Source organism: Diabrotica undecimpunctata, chromosome 3, assembly GCF_040954645.1.
Source record: "Diabrotica undecimpunctata isolate CICGRU chromosome 3, icDiaUnde3, whole genome shotgun sequence".
Classification (NCBI taxonomy): domain Eukaryota; kingdom Metazoa; phylum Arthropoda; class Insecta; order Coleoptera; family Chrysomelidae; genus Diabrotica; species Diabrotica undecimpunctata.
Genome location: NC_092805.1, coordinates 162,948,150 through 162,965,642, shown reverse-complemented (window position 1 = coordinate 162,965,642; position 17,493 = coordinate 162,948,150). Strand labels below are relative to the sequence as shown.

At 31.9% G+C, this 17,493-nt stretch overlaps 1 long non-coding RNA gene across 1 annotated transcript; it reads left to right on the top strand.

The window, feature by feature from the left end:
- Window positions 1-4,308: 4,308 nt before the first annotated feature.
- On the top strand, window positions 4,309-17,186 carry LOC140437740 (uncharacterized). Its single transcript, XR_011950409.1, has 3 exons — window positions 4,309-4,504; window positions 11,602-11,793; window positions 17,046-17,186. It is a non-coding gene; the product is annotated as an uncharacterized lncRNA (long non-coding RNA).
- Window positions 17,187-17,493: the final 307 nt, after the last annotated feature.

Here is a 17,493-nt window from a genome sequence, read left to right as displayed (position 1 = left end):
AAACTACTAGCAAAAAGGCAAAAGCCACCAAAAAAATTAACAAAAAGCCCTAAACCGGGCACGAGATGCCCAAATCCTCGAGTCGCCGAACTGGGCGTAGCCCGAAGCGGAGAATTGGGTTCTGAGCAAGCAATTTCAGATTCGATGATAAGTCACCAGAGATAGCAGGAAAAGGGCGCCTTACGCTAACCTGTTTTAATCGGGATAGGATATCGTATTGGAGTTCTTGTACCCAGGACTTCCACATGACAAGCACTTTGATGATAGTTGTTCTCTTATCGCGCATCAGAGTGCTATAGTGGGGAAAGGGATGGTCTGGAGGATTGGGGCGCGGTGGAGTAACTCCCAAGTACTAGAGTTAATCCTCCTCGCTCCAATGAATTGTAACACCTTAGTGTCATTTTAAGGGGTGTACAAGTCTCACAGGTTGGGATAGATTTAATTGCCTACATAAATGGGAAAACGGTCTGCCTCCAGCTGCGACTGTGTTACTAGTAGAGACAAGTGAATTGAGGGATACCGACGGGACTTAAAAGACTTCTTCACAACTACACCTTCAAGCCTTGAAAGGATTTCTTAACTTGATCTAAAGATGTAACTTTTTATTTGTTTATATTATCTTGTTTTTTATCTTATGTGTTCGTTTTTATAATAATTATAAGCTTGTAGTTGAATTTTAAATTTTGTACTTACGTGTTACCACTATCGTTTTTTCCATCTATTCATCAGGCATACGCTAAATAAATAAGTAAATAAATAAACTTTTATTTATTAAACATATTTAAACATAATTAAGATAATATAATCAGCACGTGGTGTACACGACTTCACGTTGGGGACCTCTTTGGTGACGTTACTAGATGCGACGTTGCCAACGTCGCATCCACATGAGAACTATAATTATACAATACAGATCGTATAGTATGTGTGGGAAAAATTAAATAAATTTTGAAAATTTAAAACTTCGACAGCGTTATACGTGGTATTAGGTGGATGTAACCTAATACTAGTAGAAAACAATTTTAACTTCAGTGTCAGTTTCTGAACTGTCATGAGGATTTGACAAACAATTTCCATTTTTCTGCTTTTAATATTTCTATGTTTCACCTTAACTTATTATTTCTCTTAAAATAACTCCCCTTTTTGTTATAAATTTTAGTATTATAGTTTTAAATTGCATAAATATATGTCACAAATATTTATACTTGTTTCAATTTAAAAATCACTTAGTGGTTTTTTAGATTCTGACAACCAAGAACATCATATAAAAATGTCAACTAAAAGTGTACATCCTGATCATTCAACATCAATAAAAGTTGAAAAGTTTTGAGCGCTCTCTTTCAAATTCTTCTTCAAAATTTATATGTATTTCCATGCGGGTGTATTTGCCAATCAAAATTCCGAGTTTTAAATTTAGCAGCTGCTATTGTTTTCGATTCCAAAATGTTTGTTTGCTTATTTCTTGTAGAAAACTTTCTGATTAAATTTAAAGTTTGCGATCGGAACAGTTGTTTTCAAATTCACATACTCTGAATGTAACGTACGCAAATAATTGTTTCCTGATATGGAAAAGCTCTTGTTTTACTTGTAGAATCAGAGAATTCTAGGGTAGTTTTCCCATTATAAATCTATTTATAAAGCAAATAAAAACGTAGGAAATATGTTTATCTCAGAGTGATTCCTATTGGATTTTAACATTTGACGTCGATTATAAATCGCACTTGTTTTTCTTGTGATAGGTTCAACCAGTTATTTTTTGCTTTCAGATTGGCTGTTGATTCTATCTTTGACCGGACGAAACTATGCTCGTTACCTGTAGAAAATATATTTAGTAGTATAACGACGTATAACGAAGAATTTATTTATTGACAAAACGTAATAGATCTTGTTTTTAGTGCTACCATTGGAACTGATCTATATCTACCATCGTTGATGTTGATATTTAACAAATAAAGTCTTTGCAAAAAGTTTTTCTATTTAAGTAGTTCATTAGTATATGACTTTTATCATTTCTTTTATATTATCCATACTTTTCCATTCCGGTTTCTCTCCTTTTGCAATGCCACTAAGCCTAAATCAAGCTTTGCCTCCTTTAAACTTTTGCTCCAACCTTTCTCATCCCGAGTCGATAAAAAAAATTGTTCAGACAAAAACAAGTCATATATCTTTCTTTAAAGCTAGTTTAAAGATATGGATAATGTTTTAAAAAGATACGGTAAATGACATGTGCGAAGCCAACAGTAAAGTTGTAGTGTGAGTGGGAGAGAAAGTGATAGGAAAATATCTGGCCTTCTAGAGACAAAGAAACTTGGTGGTGAAACGATGAAGGGCAACAGAAGGTTGCCCTTCATCGTTCATCGGATCTAAAGAGAGAAAGATAAGGATATATACAAGCTCCATATATCATTTGCCCAGCTCTATGAAGAGTTAAAAAGATTTAAAAGAATAAAAAATGATGTAGCATCGCTAAAGCAAGGAACAAATCATCAAAGGACTTGATCCACGTACGGCAGATTAAGAGTGCAAGTGGAAGAATGATAAGAACGGATGATAAAATAAAGCAAAGATGGTACGAGTACTTTAGAAAGTTGCTAAATGAAAAACACTAGAGGAGTAACAGAGGAAGCAGGATCTCAAATAAGAAGTACTACCTGGGATAGCGAGAAATGAGGTTGCCGATTTGTTAAATAGGAAAAGAATGATAAGCCAGTAGAATCTGATGAAATACCTATGATGGTTTGGAAGGCTCTAGGAGACAAAGTATAGTAGTATATCTAGGTTATGTCATTAAACTGGGAAAACCAAATCAAGATGTTGAAATTAAAAGAAGAACACAACTAGCATGTGGCGCTTTTGGCAAACTAGCATATATCTTGAAAAACACCTCTATTCCTGTAAACTTAAAAAATGGTGTATAACACATATATACTACCAGTTTGTACCTACGGCTTGGAGACAGTAGCCTTTACCAAAAAATCTGCTAAAAAATTAGAAACAACGCAAAGAGCAATGGAACGAATCGTGCTTGGAATATCACTGAGAGACACGATTAAAAACACCGAGATAAGACGTAAAACGAAGATTTGGGTTATTGTCGAAGAAATTGGTACTGCTACGTGGCAGGTCACGATCAAAACAGGTTACGTCCGATAGTTTTTATCAATTTGGCGCATTTTTTGCTCTTCTAGTATGCTGAATGTAATATCAATAATAAAGAGCATCTTTTCTTTAAATGTTTTGACGGTAATTTTCAAATTTTAGCTACTGCCATCAAAAATGAGAGTGTTTCTTTACTTCCTGTCAAATCATGCACGATGTACGTAGCCAGGTATGATCCTATACCCCTGATTGGTCAAAGTGCAGTAAAGCCGATGACCACCAAACACCAGCTTACCATAATGGAGCTTGAAGGATATTTCCATTTATTATAGACATAAGTCTATTACTATTTAAATGGGAATAAGCCACAATTAAAGGTTAAAGTACGTTTATTGACGTTTCAATTTTCACTTCGAAAATCGTTCTCAAAATACAAATATTAATGTTTGTATTTTGAGAACGATTTCCGAAGTGGAAATTGAAATGTCAATAAACGTACTTTAATTTTTAATTGTGGCTTAGTCCTATTGAAATAGTAATTACTTTAAAATGCCACAAGAAAATAGCTTCAGAATAAGTCTATTATTTATTTCTTTTTACCATTAAAATTGACTCACATATGCAACACATTCAACGCTTGATAGTATAAGAAATGCCGAAAGGTCTTAGTGTCCATGAAACAAAAGAAGACAAACACTATCCTATTGGATGACAATATTTAAAAGAAGTTTTTTAAAAAAAATAGATACTAATATTTTTTATCTGGATAAGACATGGTTAAGAAAATAAAGGATATTTTTTTACAGAAGCTAAGGCAAGATACACAGGTTGTAAATTTTCGTCAAGCATTTACTGAAGAGCCAATTTGATACGTAATGCATTAAAATCGAGCTTAGACCAAGGAGAAGAAAATACCTTAATTCCTCGAATTAAGGGTAACAGAAAAAAATTCAGGAACTTATGTGGACACTGGCATCAATCCCTGAAGTAGGTCGATCGTTTATCGGGATGACAGAGAACTACTTAGTCGTAACCACTATTAAGTAAATATTTAATAACAAATATTTTATTTTGTAAGTTAAACGATTTTTACAAAATATGTTTTAAAAGATTTGTTATTCTTATTTGAACGTACACAGTTTATTTTATTTATTATGGATACAATTTCTATTTCTAGATTAACAAGGCTTACTCAATCGGCGGGTTTTTCCTTAGAAATATTATTGTCTATATTCTACATAATAATAACAAATAGTTCTAAATTACTTTTATCTTTATCAGAAAAAATAAGGTCAATAGTGCAAAATTCTGAATGCAACTATAGCTATAAATTGTGTACTTGCCGCTTGTGATATTGTTCTTAACAAGTTGTGATTTTTTTGCTACAAAAGTGTTTAACAAAGCAGTAAGTATAAAAGTTTTTTTGATGCCCCTAATGAAAACAGTTTATTTTATCAGAGTGTTTTACTGTTCCATGTATAATAATATTAAATTATTAAAATGTTTGCTGATTATTGATTTTGCTACTTTGTTTACAAGATACTTCTTAAATGTTGATGAATGTAATTTATATATTGTTCTGGAGCTATTTTCTTGTGGAATTTTAAATTAATTACTATTTAAATGGAAATAAGCCACAATTAAAGGTTAAAATACGTTTATTAACGTTTCAATTTCCACTTCGGAAATCGTTCTCAAAATACAAACATTGTAAATTAAACAAATTTTGTTTTTTGTTACTTAGTGAAAAATTCTTCTAATAATTTTATTTTATCTGACTCATCTATATTGACAATTTAGACATACATTATACATTTTAAAGTAGACGACTTTGAAATGATATTGCCAATATTGTTGAGTTGCGTTCCTGGGACGACTTTACTTATAAGATAGTTCATTCGATTACATGAAATCAACTTTAACTTGAGAATATGCGTCAGAAAAGATCATAACATGTAATTCGTCTTTAAAAAGACAAATACATGCCATGATGATAGTAATTTCTTAATTCTTAATTCTCAATATGGCCTCATGAATCAGAGTTGTTGGACACATTCCTGAATGATATAAACGATAAAGAAGAGACAATAACATTTACCATGGAAAAGGAATATAATAACACATTACCTTTTCTGGATGTTTTAATCTCTAAGGACGATACTGGATACGAAACTCAGGTGTATAGAAAACCAACACACACCAACAGATATTTAAATTTTAAATCAAATCATAACATTAATATTAAAAAGGGAATCATTTAATCCTTATACGATAGAGCCAAAATTACATGTTCTAACGAAAATTCGTTCTTGGAGGAAACACATTTGTTAACATCTGTTTTATTAAAAAATGATTATCCTTTACCGTTTATAAATAAGGAATTTTCAACAATCGATCGAATAGAACAAAACAACTTAGAACGAGATCCTACAGCATATGCAAGGAAAATAACAATACCATACATAAAAATATTATCGGAAAAGCTTAAAAGGATAGGAAATAAATTCAAAATTTCAACAACATTCAAAACAACAAACACGATGAGATCTAGTTTGCCCAAAACCAAACCTAACAATGAACAAGAAAGGACAAGGAATTGCATTTATAAAATACCTTGTGAATGCGGTCAGTTTTATTTAGGTGAAACATCAAGGCCATTAAATGTTAGAATAAGTGAACATCAATCCTATATTAAAAATAGAGAATTTGATAGATCTCAAATATGTAAATATGTAAACACTAAAACATGGAATCACTAACAGGAATATTTTACTGTCATCATGGCATGTATTTGTCTTTTTAAAGACGAATTACATGTTATGATCTTTTCTGACGGATATTCTCAAGTTAAAGTTGATTTCATGGAATCGAATGAACTATCTTATAAGTAAAGTCGTCCCAGGAACGCAACTTAACAATATTGGCAATATCATTTTACGTCTACTTTAAAATGTATAATGTATGTCTGAATTGTCAATATAGATGAGTCAGATAAAATTAAATTAGAAGAATTTTTCACTAAGTAACAAAAAACAAAATTTGTTTAATTTACAATGTTTGTATTTTGAGAACGATTTCCGAAGTGAAAATTGAAACGTCAATAAACGTATTTTAACCTTTAATTGTGGCTTATTCCCATTTAAATAGTAAGTAATTTATATAACTACAAAAGAACATTTTTATCTTTGTTTGGCTTTATTTCTTTGCTTATTAATTAATCTAAGAGCCTCGTTTTTCCAGTTACTGTAAGATAATGGTTCCTTCATTATTATTTTATATTCTAATATTATTATTTGAGAATAATAATATTCGAAAAGATCAGAAATCATTTCTTCAAGTTAGTTTGTCTTCGAGTTTAAAACAAACTGACAAATCTTAAAAGAAAATTCGTTTATTTGCTTTAATATGAGTAATAATTAAACGACGACCTTTACCAGTTGGAAATTGTAATAAAATAAGAGACCTTTGATGAACGCGTTACGAGAATTTATAACCTATGTATCTTGCTTTAACTTCCTTGACAAAATACTCATCTGGCATAATTCGACCCTTTTTTTTTCTTCGTCTCTTGTAGTTCACATATATTTATATTTTTTTCTACAAGTTCTTTTGTAATTTCCTGCTCTCATGTGTTTAGAGACTTTAAGTTCCATGTACCGATGCTCAGTATCTTTCTCGTTTTCCATAAATTCGTTGTCCTCTTTCTCGCGTTAGTCGTCGTATGAAATCATTCCTGTTCCGTGGTATCATCCTATTTCTATGAGCCGTATGGTTTTAAGTCCATCAGTAGGGAATGGAATAAGTTGAAATTTTAAACTGGTGAATTTCTTTGGTTTCTTGGCCGTTCCTAGACTTTAATAAGCGCCTCAAACTTAGATTTCGGATGTGGGATCGTTTATCTCCGAACATGGCTACGAGAATATTCTCTGGATGTGCAAAATATTCATTACTTTGAATGTCTTTTTTCACTATTTTCTTTAGTTTTAGTGATAAATATTACAAACATTGAATCGCATTAAATAAATAAATTAACCTATATTTACCTTCTGGATTTACTTTGATTAAAAACCAAATGGGAACATACACATTTTGCAGATAATTTGCAAAAATATTTAAATTAGTACTCGGATTTAAAGTTCCTACATAAAGTCGTAGTATTCTCTTTAATGTTTGCTGTTGTAATCCACCTCGAATGTGCCATCTTTCCCGGTTGTCAATATTTTAATCTCTCTGATACGGTACCATTACTTACAGCTTTGCTTATTTCGTACAAATATTTTTGGTCTGTACTTAATGTATTAATATCTACTTCAGGAAGTTCACTTTGAATTTTTCGAAATTTAAAAACAGGTAGGGATTCACAAGTTTCTAAGAGCTTTCCTATTTCACCAGAAAATCCGGTAGGTCCTGCAGTTTCTCCATCTAAATACTTCATCAAATGTCGTAATAGCAGATCGTTTTCATGTAAAAGACAAATGAACCACTGTAATTTAAAATTCTAATTTGCGAATTGCACCATTGTGAACGCCGGTATTTACCGCTGTTCCGTCGCATCCATTTGAAACCAAAGTAGAAGAAAAGTTACAATTCGATTTTAAGAAATTGAATAAATTGTCTGTAATACTTTTTGCTGAACCAGATTGTAAAGTAAGATTTCCAAAATACTCAGAGTTTGGTTCTAAAACTAACACAATATGTCCCTCGATTATGGTTTTCTTTATAAACTATATATCTTTATATCTTCTGGTCTTCTTTATAAATTAAAGATTTACTAGTTCTTTTTCGTTCTCTTCTGATTTTACTTCTGTCGACAATGTTTTGACTTTCAAAATTTGTTACCATTCCCATATCTGTAAAAACCGAACTTTCTATAAAAGCAGCCGATCTGTCAGAAACGACAGTTCTATCACATGCTTGTATTCAAAGTTACACAATCATGTGGATTTGTATTTTCTCTTTTTGGCAATTTCAAATATCCACTTGTTAACTGCTTTTTGGCGATGTAGTCGTGGAAGTTGCAGAGCTTTCTATTATTTGTCTTCTATACAATGATTGTTTACTTTTTTTAGGCGATAAAATGTCAATTGAACCAATAGCCATTTTTCTTTCATATTTGTGATCTTCCAAAAACTTTGGTTTTATTTTTGATACTTTTTGTTTTAAGGAACACGATGAAAAATTAACACATTTACAAGCCCAAATTTTAAACAACACATTTTCTTAATTTTGTTTAAAATCGGTTATTTTCTTTTAAAATGCATCTCTTATTCTTGATTTAATAGGTTTTTTGGTGTTTTGTACTTTTTCGTAATATTTTTTATTTAAATGCAGTATTTGTTGATCGGACACGGATCGGTAATGATGCTTTTGTCCATAATAATTTTACTTCCCCCATAAAAATTGTAGCTATATTACCTAACAAACAATAGATCAAATTTTGTAAGTATGTTATTAAAGAAAAAAAATAAAAAAAAATTTTTTACCTTTAGTTTAGTAGGTTTTGCTTTATTTAGAGATGCTTCCTTTAAGGAATGTCTTATCCATAAATAATTTTTCCATACATCTGCATAAGTAGGTACAACATTGCCTTTTAATTGTGATGGGGCACCAAATATATGAGTCTTTTTTCTAGTGTTTGTCATGTTTACACATAAAAATTACGTTTTTTGGTTTATTAAATTTCCACTAATTCACAAAAAACAACACAAAACAAGTTAAGATTCACTACTAGACCACTTTTCGACATATTATTATTTGAAAATCGATTTTTTCGCTCCACCCTAATGGACATATCTTCTTCTTCTTCAAGTGCCATCTTCGTTCCGAAGGTTGGCGATCATCAGGGCTATACGTATTTTCGAAACTGCTGACCGAAACAATTCGTTGCTGCTACAGCTATACCATTCCCGTAGATTCTTTAGCCAGGAGTTTCGTCTTCTTCCTATGGACCTTTTTGCTGCTATTTTCCCTTGCATAATTATTCGAAGCAGTTCATATCTTTCTCCTCTTGTAATGTGTCCCAAGTATTGCAGTTTTCGTTTTTTGATCGTAAATATGACTTCCTTTTCTTTATTCATTCTTCTCAAGACCTCGATATTTGTGACTCTCTCGGTCCATGATATTCTCAGGATTCTGCGATACATCCACAGTTCAAATGCCTCTAATTTTTTGGTATCAATCTTTTTCAACGTCCATGACTCCATTCCGTAGAACAGCACAGAAAGTACGTAACATCTCATCAGGCGAAGTTTCATTTCAAGGCTCAAATCTCTTCCGCAGAACACTCTCTTCATTTTAGTGAATATGGATCTGGCTTTTTCTATTCTTATTTTGATTTCTGCTGAGCTATCGTTGTCTTCATTTATAAAAGTGCCTAAATATTTGTATTTGCTAACTCGATCGATAATTTCATTGTGTAAATATAAATTTTGAACATTTTGTGTTGATTTCGATATTACCATAAATTTAGTTTTCTTCATGTTCAAAGATAGTCCATATTCTTCGCTGCAGTCTGCTATCTTATTCACCAATGTCTGTAGCTCTTCAAGTGTTTCTGCGATCAGAACGGTGTCGTCGGCAAATCTCAGATTGTTTAATCTAACACCATTTATTTTAATACCTACGGATTGCTCAGAGAGTGTTCTATTCATTAAGTCTTCGGAATAGAGATTAAACAGGGTTGGTGACAGTATACACCCTTGTCTCACACCTCGCTTTATTTCAATTTCTTCAGTGGTATTATTCTCTACTCTCACTACTGCTTTCTGATTGTAGTACATATTTGCTATTAGTCGGATGTCTTGTTTATCTAAATTCTTTTCTGTCAGGAGTCTGATTAGGTGATCATGCCGCACTTTATCAAAGACCTTGTTGTAATCTATGAAACACATGAATACATCTTGATTTATGTCAAGACATCTTTGAGACAAAACGTTCAGTGCAAACAACGCCTCTCTTGTTCCAAGTCCATTTCGGAATCCAAACTGGGTATTATTGATGTCCATTTCCAGTTTTCTGTGTACTCTACAGTGTATAATTTTCAGAAATATTTTCAGTACATGGCTCATCAGACTGATTGTACGGTAATCACTGCATTGTTTGGCATTTATCTTTTTTGGTATAGTAACAAAGGTGGATAAAAGCCATTCTTGTGGTATTTTTCCTGATGTATAAATGCTATTGAAAAGTTTAACTAAAATGTGAATCGAGTCTTTTTCTATTAGTTTAAGGATTTCCGTTAGTATTTCATCTGGACCTGGGGCTTTACCATTTTTCATTCTTTTTAGTGCGTACATTACTTCTTCTTCCGTTATTTCTGGACCTTCGTCTCCTTGTATGTTACTTAGCTCAGATTGTTGTCTATCATCTGCAAAGAGTTCTTCAATATAGTTTTTCCATGTCTTCAACTGTTCTTCTAGTTCTGTTATTATGTTTCCGTTGACATTATACAGGGTATTTGGCTGCTTACGTTTTTGTGTACCTGCAAGTTCTTTCACTTTTTTATGTACATTAAAAATATCATGTTTTGCCTGCAATTGCTCTATTTCTTCACATTTTCTTTTATAAAAATCTTCTTTTGGTATTCTGATTTCTATTTTGATTTCTTTCTGTATTTGTTTATACCTTTGTTCGTTTTTTCCTTTCATTATTCTCCGATTGTCCATGAGAAGAAGGATCTTATCAGTCATCCACCTTTGCTTTATTTTTGGTTTTTCTTTAGTCAGAATTTTCTTCACAGGAACTGTTATCGCCATTTTTACGTTTTGCCATTTTTTATCTATGTTGTTCGTTGGCTGAGATGTTTCTTTTTCATGAAGTATTTTGAGATTATTATTAATACATTTTTGCAGTTTCTCCTTTACCTCCAGGTTACATAAATGACTGACGTCTATCTGATTTGCTCTTCTTTTCTGCTCCAATCTTTTTAGTTTAATACTCATTTGCGCTATTAGAGGGTTATGGTCTGAAAAGACATCTGCGCCTGGGTAAGCTTTAACGGATTTTAAGGAGTTTCTGTATCGTTCGTTTATCAGTAAAAAATCAATCTGATTTCGAATTATTCTTTCGCCATTGTCCTGGGGTGATTTCCACGTATAAAGTCTTCTCTTTGGTAAGTTGAAGAATGTATTAGATGCAATCATGTTATTCTCCTGGCAGAATTGAAGTAGTCTGTCACCTCGTTCATTTCTTGGACATATATGGAAACCAAATAGAAGAAGGAAGGAAGGACGCCCTAGATTACAGTGGAACGGACAAATAAAAACAACTTTGGAGAAAAGAGATCTCACTGAAGAAGATATATTACAATTACAATAAATAAATATGTCTTATGTGCAATAGTTGACAGTGAGAAATTTTATGTTGATTGGACATTTTAGTTCTTTCTAAGGTGCTTTTTAAAGATATTATTTTATACCTAAAAAAATAATTATTAAAGGATCTTTTAATTTAAGGTTGTGTTATTGGAACAAATGGGATAAAGTAATTTTTTTGTCGTTTTAGAAATGCAGCTTAAATATATATTTCTTCTGTGTGTTTTGATGTTTTCATTTTACTATGTAAATGGTTTATACGTAGATCCAAGTTTTTCACCCTTAGAAGGCCAATATTGCGGTGATCGATTGACACAAATACTTTCCATAGTATGCAAAAGGTATCACTACACACCCCGGATATATAAAAGATCATTAGGAGGTAAGTCATCATTCAGTTTAATATTATTAAACTATAGGTTAACAATAAAAGTATAGATTCAATGTTAATTAACTTCGCTAATCATAATTCGTTGTCCCGGTGGAACATTGACGTAACTGCAAATTGATCGAAAATGAGTTTATGTCGTCATCGAATACAAACTTAGTTACCCCATTCGTTAGATCACTGTTAGACGTGTTGTTTAGCTTTTAGCCACCAGGGAGCAGATGCGTCATATTTGAAAAATCAGCCGATCTCGGAGAAACAATGACAGAATGTATAGTTGTGCTTCGATTAGGGATGGCGGTTTTTGACAAAACACCGGTTTTCGGTTATACCGGTTTTTTTTACTTACGGTTTAACCTGGCGGTTATAACCGGCTAAAAAAACCGGTTTTTCCAAAAACCGGTTTTCGGTTTTTTTAATCCAATAGGTTACAAGTTTGCACTTTCAGTTTGCTTCTGTATTTATAAAATAAAAGAAAATTTGAATTATGGTTTTGTTTGGAATAATTACTTGAGATTAATAATTATGATTGGGATCCAAAATAATACCTAACCTAATCCTAATTACCGCAAAAAACCTAATAACCGGTTTTTACTTTAAAAATAAAAAACCGGTTATAACCGGGACAAAAAAACAACCGATAAAACCGGTTATTGCGAAGTAAAAAAACCGGTTTTCGGTTAAAACCGGTAGGTTTTTCCCATCCCTAGCTTCGATAGGTCTATTGTGTGATTGTACCTACGGTGCTACATTGACACTATTGTATTTTATGTTATTGTTGCTCTAAGGTTTTTCCACAAATACGCGGAAACATTGACGTAACTGTATTGTGTGTTATTTTTCATCTGGATTTCTCCTTATTGTGAGGCAACATTGACTTAAGTGCATTTTATGTAAGTACTATTTATATGACAATATCAAATTTAAATGCACGATATAACTAATATTTTTATGTCAGTATTTTTTATTATCTGGTAACTATTAAGGTTTTATTATCTAAGGTAACTTATCCGGTTTTTTACCGGTTATTACACTAAAAAGAAAAAATCGGTAATAGCCGTGACAAAAAAAAAAACTGGCACAACCGGTTCTTGCGAAGTAAAAAACCGGTTTTAGGTTATAACCGATAGGTAAAAACCCATTACAAATCAATCAGGAAATGAAGATCTGGAGATCATACAGGAGAATCACCTGAAATTCTGGTTTCTTCTGAACCTCAAAACAGTGGAAAGACAAGCAGTATAAATGAACAAGTAGAAAATAAAGTATGCTTAAGCCAACCTAAAGCACTAGTTTCTTTTGGAAACCAAAATAGTGTAACAACCAGCTGTATAAAGAAACTAACCATACATGAAGCTCAAAATAAAGTAAAAAACGTTCAGGCAACACAAAATACCTGCATTGTTAAAAGGGCAAGCGAGACCGAACTAAGCTTAAAAAGAGTATTATCATGCTCTTTTGAATTAGATTGTTCAGACGATTCAGATTTAAGTTCAGGTTCCAGTGACGACTATCATCCTTCCACTACTGAGGTATCATCGTCATCAAAAGAAGAAGAAGCAGACATAAATATACACCAAGATCCCCAAACACCAACACTTGGTAATGCTCTCTTAGTCAAGAAGCATAAGGAAGACAAAAGAATATGGATAATTCGTTGAAAGAAAAGAAGAAAAGACTAAAGAATTATGGACAGGGGTATACTTCTAGAACAGGAAAACCTGTAGCTGCTAAAAAAATTGGACCTATGTGTACCGACAAATGCCGTTTGAAATATCCAAATAGGGTATCTGAAGAGCTGAGAGAGTCAGTTTAAAGAGTATTGGACATTAGGGTCCTTGCAAAGACAGCGAGATTTTTTGGCTTCTTGTATTCAGCCACTTGAGTTGAGTTACCGACGTATTTCTACATTAAAAAAACTGTCCCAGAAATACAAATTGTGCATTTTTCATTACAGGCAAGGAAAAACGTATGTAAAACGTTTCTCATTAATACTTTTGGAATAACGGAAAGAGCTATTCGCTCTATAATTAAAGCAGTTTCGAGTGAAAAAACTACTATTATACCAGAAGATAAACGTGGAAAGCACAAAGAGAGTCACAAGAAAATAAGTGGAAAATTTTGGATTCTGTTCGTAGCCATATAAAACCAATTCCACGAATTGAAAGTCACTATCTTCCAAGTGATTCTTTGAGGCAGTGCATAGACGGTGGTTTAACAATTACGGAACTTGGCAGAGACTATATAAAGAAACGAAAAGAAGCAAAAGAAGAAGAGTCAACAACCTACGATTGTTATTCTTCTATTTTCAACAGCGAATTTAATATAGGGTTTTTATCCCGAAGGAAGATCTTTGTGACCAATGCGAATCTTTTAAAAATGTCGGAGCAGAAGAAAAAAAAAATATACAAACAACTATTGAGAGGCACTAACAGTATCCATCTGGCTACTTATTATTTACAAGCAGTATTACCTGTACCAATACGACATATTTTTGCATTTTTTTACAAATCTAGCTTAAACTATTATAACTTTACAGTAGTAGCAGTAAAGGTGAAAAAAGACCAAGTCTCCGAAACAGATAGCACTTGTGAAATTGATAAAGCTAGCTGTTACTTTTGGAATGAAGTGATGGGGAATAGAGGGGTAATAGAAATCGGATCTTGCGTTTATTACTATCTAAAAGAATTGTCAATAACCAGCCCAGGAGTTAATGTGATTTTTCATTCCGATAACTGTGGAGGCTAACAAAAAAATAAATTTTTAATAGCCATGTATTCCTGTTTGCTGTCAATACTTTGGACATCAATTCTATTGCTCACAAGTACCTTGTTCGCGGTCACACCCAAAATGAAGGTGATTCAGTCCACAGCATGATACAAAAAGCAGTGTAGAGGGCAACCAAATTAGGGCCTATATACATTCCCGAGCAATACGTTGAATTAATTAGGAATGCTAAAAAAACAGGACTTCCTTTAACCGTTAAAGAAATGGATTTCACTGAATTTTACGATGTAAAAGCACTGTACAATGAAATGGGACTGGATTTCACCAAAGACGAGGAAAGCCGTGACTTTAAAATAACTGAAGTAATGTTATTTCAAATCTTAAAAGATAAAGATTACTTCCTGTATAAAAAAGTTATAAACAACCAACGTGGGCGAACGTTGATATTTGCCAAAAAAGAAGGGGTCGGAGTTAGTCCAAATTATTTTCACCGAAATGCCAGATGCGTAGGGCTTACCCTTCAAAAATTCCTTTAGGTGATAAAAAACTAAAAGATTTGAAACAGTGGCTTTTAAAACATATAATTTCTGGATTTTGTAAAGTCTTTTACGATTCAATTTTTCGTTGATACTTTTTTTGTAATTTCAATTTTAATTTTAAGTTCCTTTTTATTAAAAATGTTTGCTTTTACTACCATTTTCAATTTGTTTAATAAACTTTTTCAATGACTTTTTGTTCTCATTTCGAAGTCACTTTTCAAAACTAGCTAGGTAACCAGTAGAGTATATCTGTGGAAATTTTATCTTTAAAACTAAATTCTAAATTTTTCTCCCTAAAACTAAATTCTAAATTCTTAATTTTTCATCTTTCAGTTATTTTGTGGCAACAATGGCGTAATTGCAATTGGAGATCAAATTTAGGGATAAAAAATTAAGAATTAATTTCGAATGTGTAGTAGAGTTACAGGATATCACGGTGGCTAAGTATAACTGCAATACTAATCCAGTAACTTCATTATGCTGCATTGCATAAGGTACTAAGCAGAATAATTTTATATTTTTGGCCCTCCTGAAAAGTCACACTTTTGTAGTTGCGTCATTGTTCCATAGGGGCAGCGAATATGTTGATTTAGTTAATGATGACTTCAGTAATAAAAATTCACCAATTTTCCTTCTCAAATAGGTCGGAAATATTATTAAAAAAATTTAAATATTTTAAAATTGTTAAAAACATCGTTTTTCTACTTTCCTTGATTATAACTTTAAAAAAATTTTGGAGCAAAGTTGTAACGAAATTAAATAGTGATAAATAAATTTTCTGTAAGATATAACTGATTAATAATGTTTGTTATAACAAAATAACAATATAGTATGCAAAAATGGAGGAAACAAGCCTTTTCTTTTTCAATGTTTTCTACCCACTTAGATTTTTCTTAGGACTTTAATAATTCACTTAGAAAATGTTTATAATATAAGCAAAACAGTTTACTAAATTTCATTAAAATCGATATAATAGATTTTGTAGAATGATTTTGCCAAATCTAAATGTTTTTAAACAAATTTAATTTTTTTAAAATCTTTCACAAAAAAACTAGATCATATGGATATAAATATTAACGTTATTTTATTGTAATTTTTAGTTATTGTCAGTATTTTGTATTTTATTTTTTGTTTATTCATATTATTAGTCTGTACCTTTCAACATTCTTGTACAATTTTTTAGTTACCAATACCTACTCAATTTTTTTTGTAATTCCATTTATAAAGGATTTTATAATAATGTCCACCATTTTTTTTAATATTATGCATGCGTTCATAATTGTTTTGAAAAAATAAAAGTTTATTTTTGGAGCAGTATTTTATTCTACACTGGAACTGAATAAAATACTGGAGCAGTATTTTATTCTACAGCAGTGTGAAGAATCATTCCGTAGTTGATGTAAAAAACAAATACAGTGATATGAGACAGATTCATATTGAAAACAAAGGAGCATACGCAGCGGTATGACATACTGCATATCAGTATCTACGTCCTGAAACGTCCACTTCAGTAGTTAAGGGTTAATCCGTTGGTTAATAGCTTTCATTTGACATTTACTTTTATCTTAAGTCAGGATTCCATAAAGTTATATTTGTTTTATGTATAATTAAAATCTGATTTAACAAACAAATTATATTTCTCTTGCTAAATGGGAAACTAAACAAAACTTTTTATAACATATAACATAATAACGGTATTAGATTTTTGTTTTGATACAGGGCAGCGACAAGCTGCTTATACGTATTTCGACCTCTTTAGGTCTCTTCAGAGCGGTATAGCCACTGCTCTGAATCCAAACAAAAATCTTTCCCGTCCTAGACAATAGTTATCAAAATAACTATATACGGACATAACTACGCCATCTAAAAACAAAAAGAGAAATCAAACGATTTCTACCTGGATATTTTTACTACTGTGTCTTCTAAAACTTGCAAAGCAAACAGCTTGATACATTAAATTAAAAAAATTTTATGTTTTAGGAATTATCAACGAATGCTGCTATAAGAGATGTTCTGTAGATACGATTCGTGAATATTGTGACTAATAACCGTGGCTGACCTTAAAAAGTTTAATAGTCTTCCTTGTTAAATTTTTTTAATTAATAAATTATTATGATTTGCTTCAGTTGTTTATATATTTCCAACAAGTTTATGACATGGAAAGTATGGGGGTTGAGGGGGAGCCTTATAACTGGCTACCTACACTCGAGGGTTGGAAATCTTGTGATTCCAAGCCTCACTTTAAAGGACTTGTGAATGGATGTATCTCTATAGGTTTGGTTCTTCAGTGACCGTTGAAGGATAAGGATTCTTAATATGAGCAAATATAGCTCCAGAGAAATAAAATCACTTTAAGTTTGTCGATTTATAATTAAATATTTTTAGAGTAGAGAGGCCCAACATGGCCGTAGCGTACTATACAATGTCA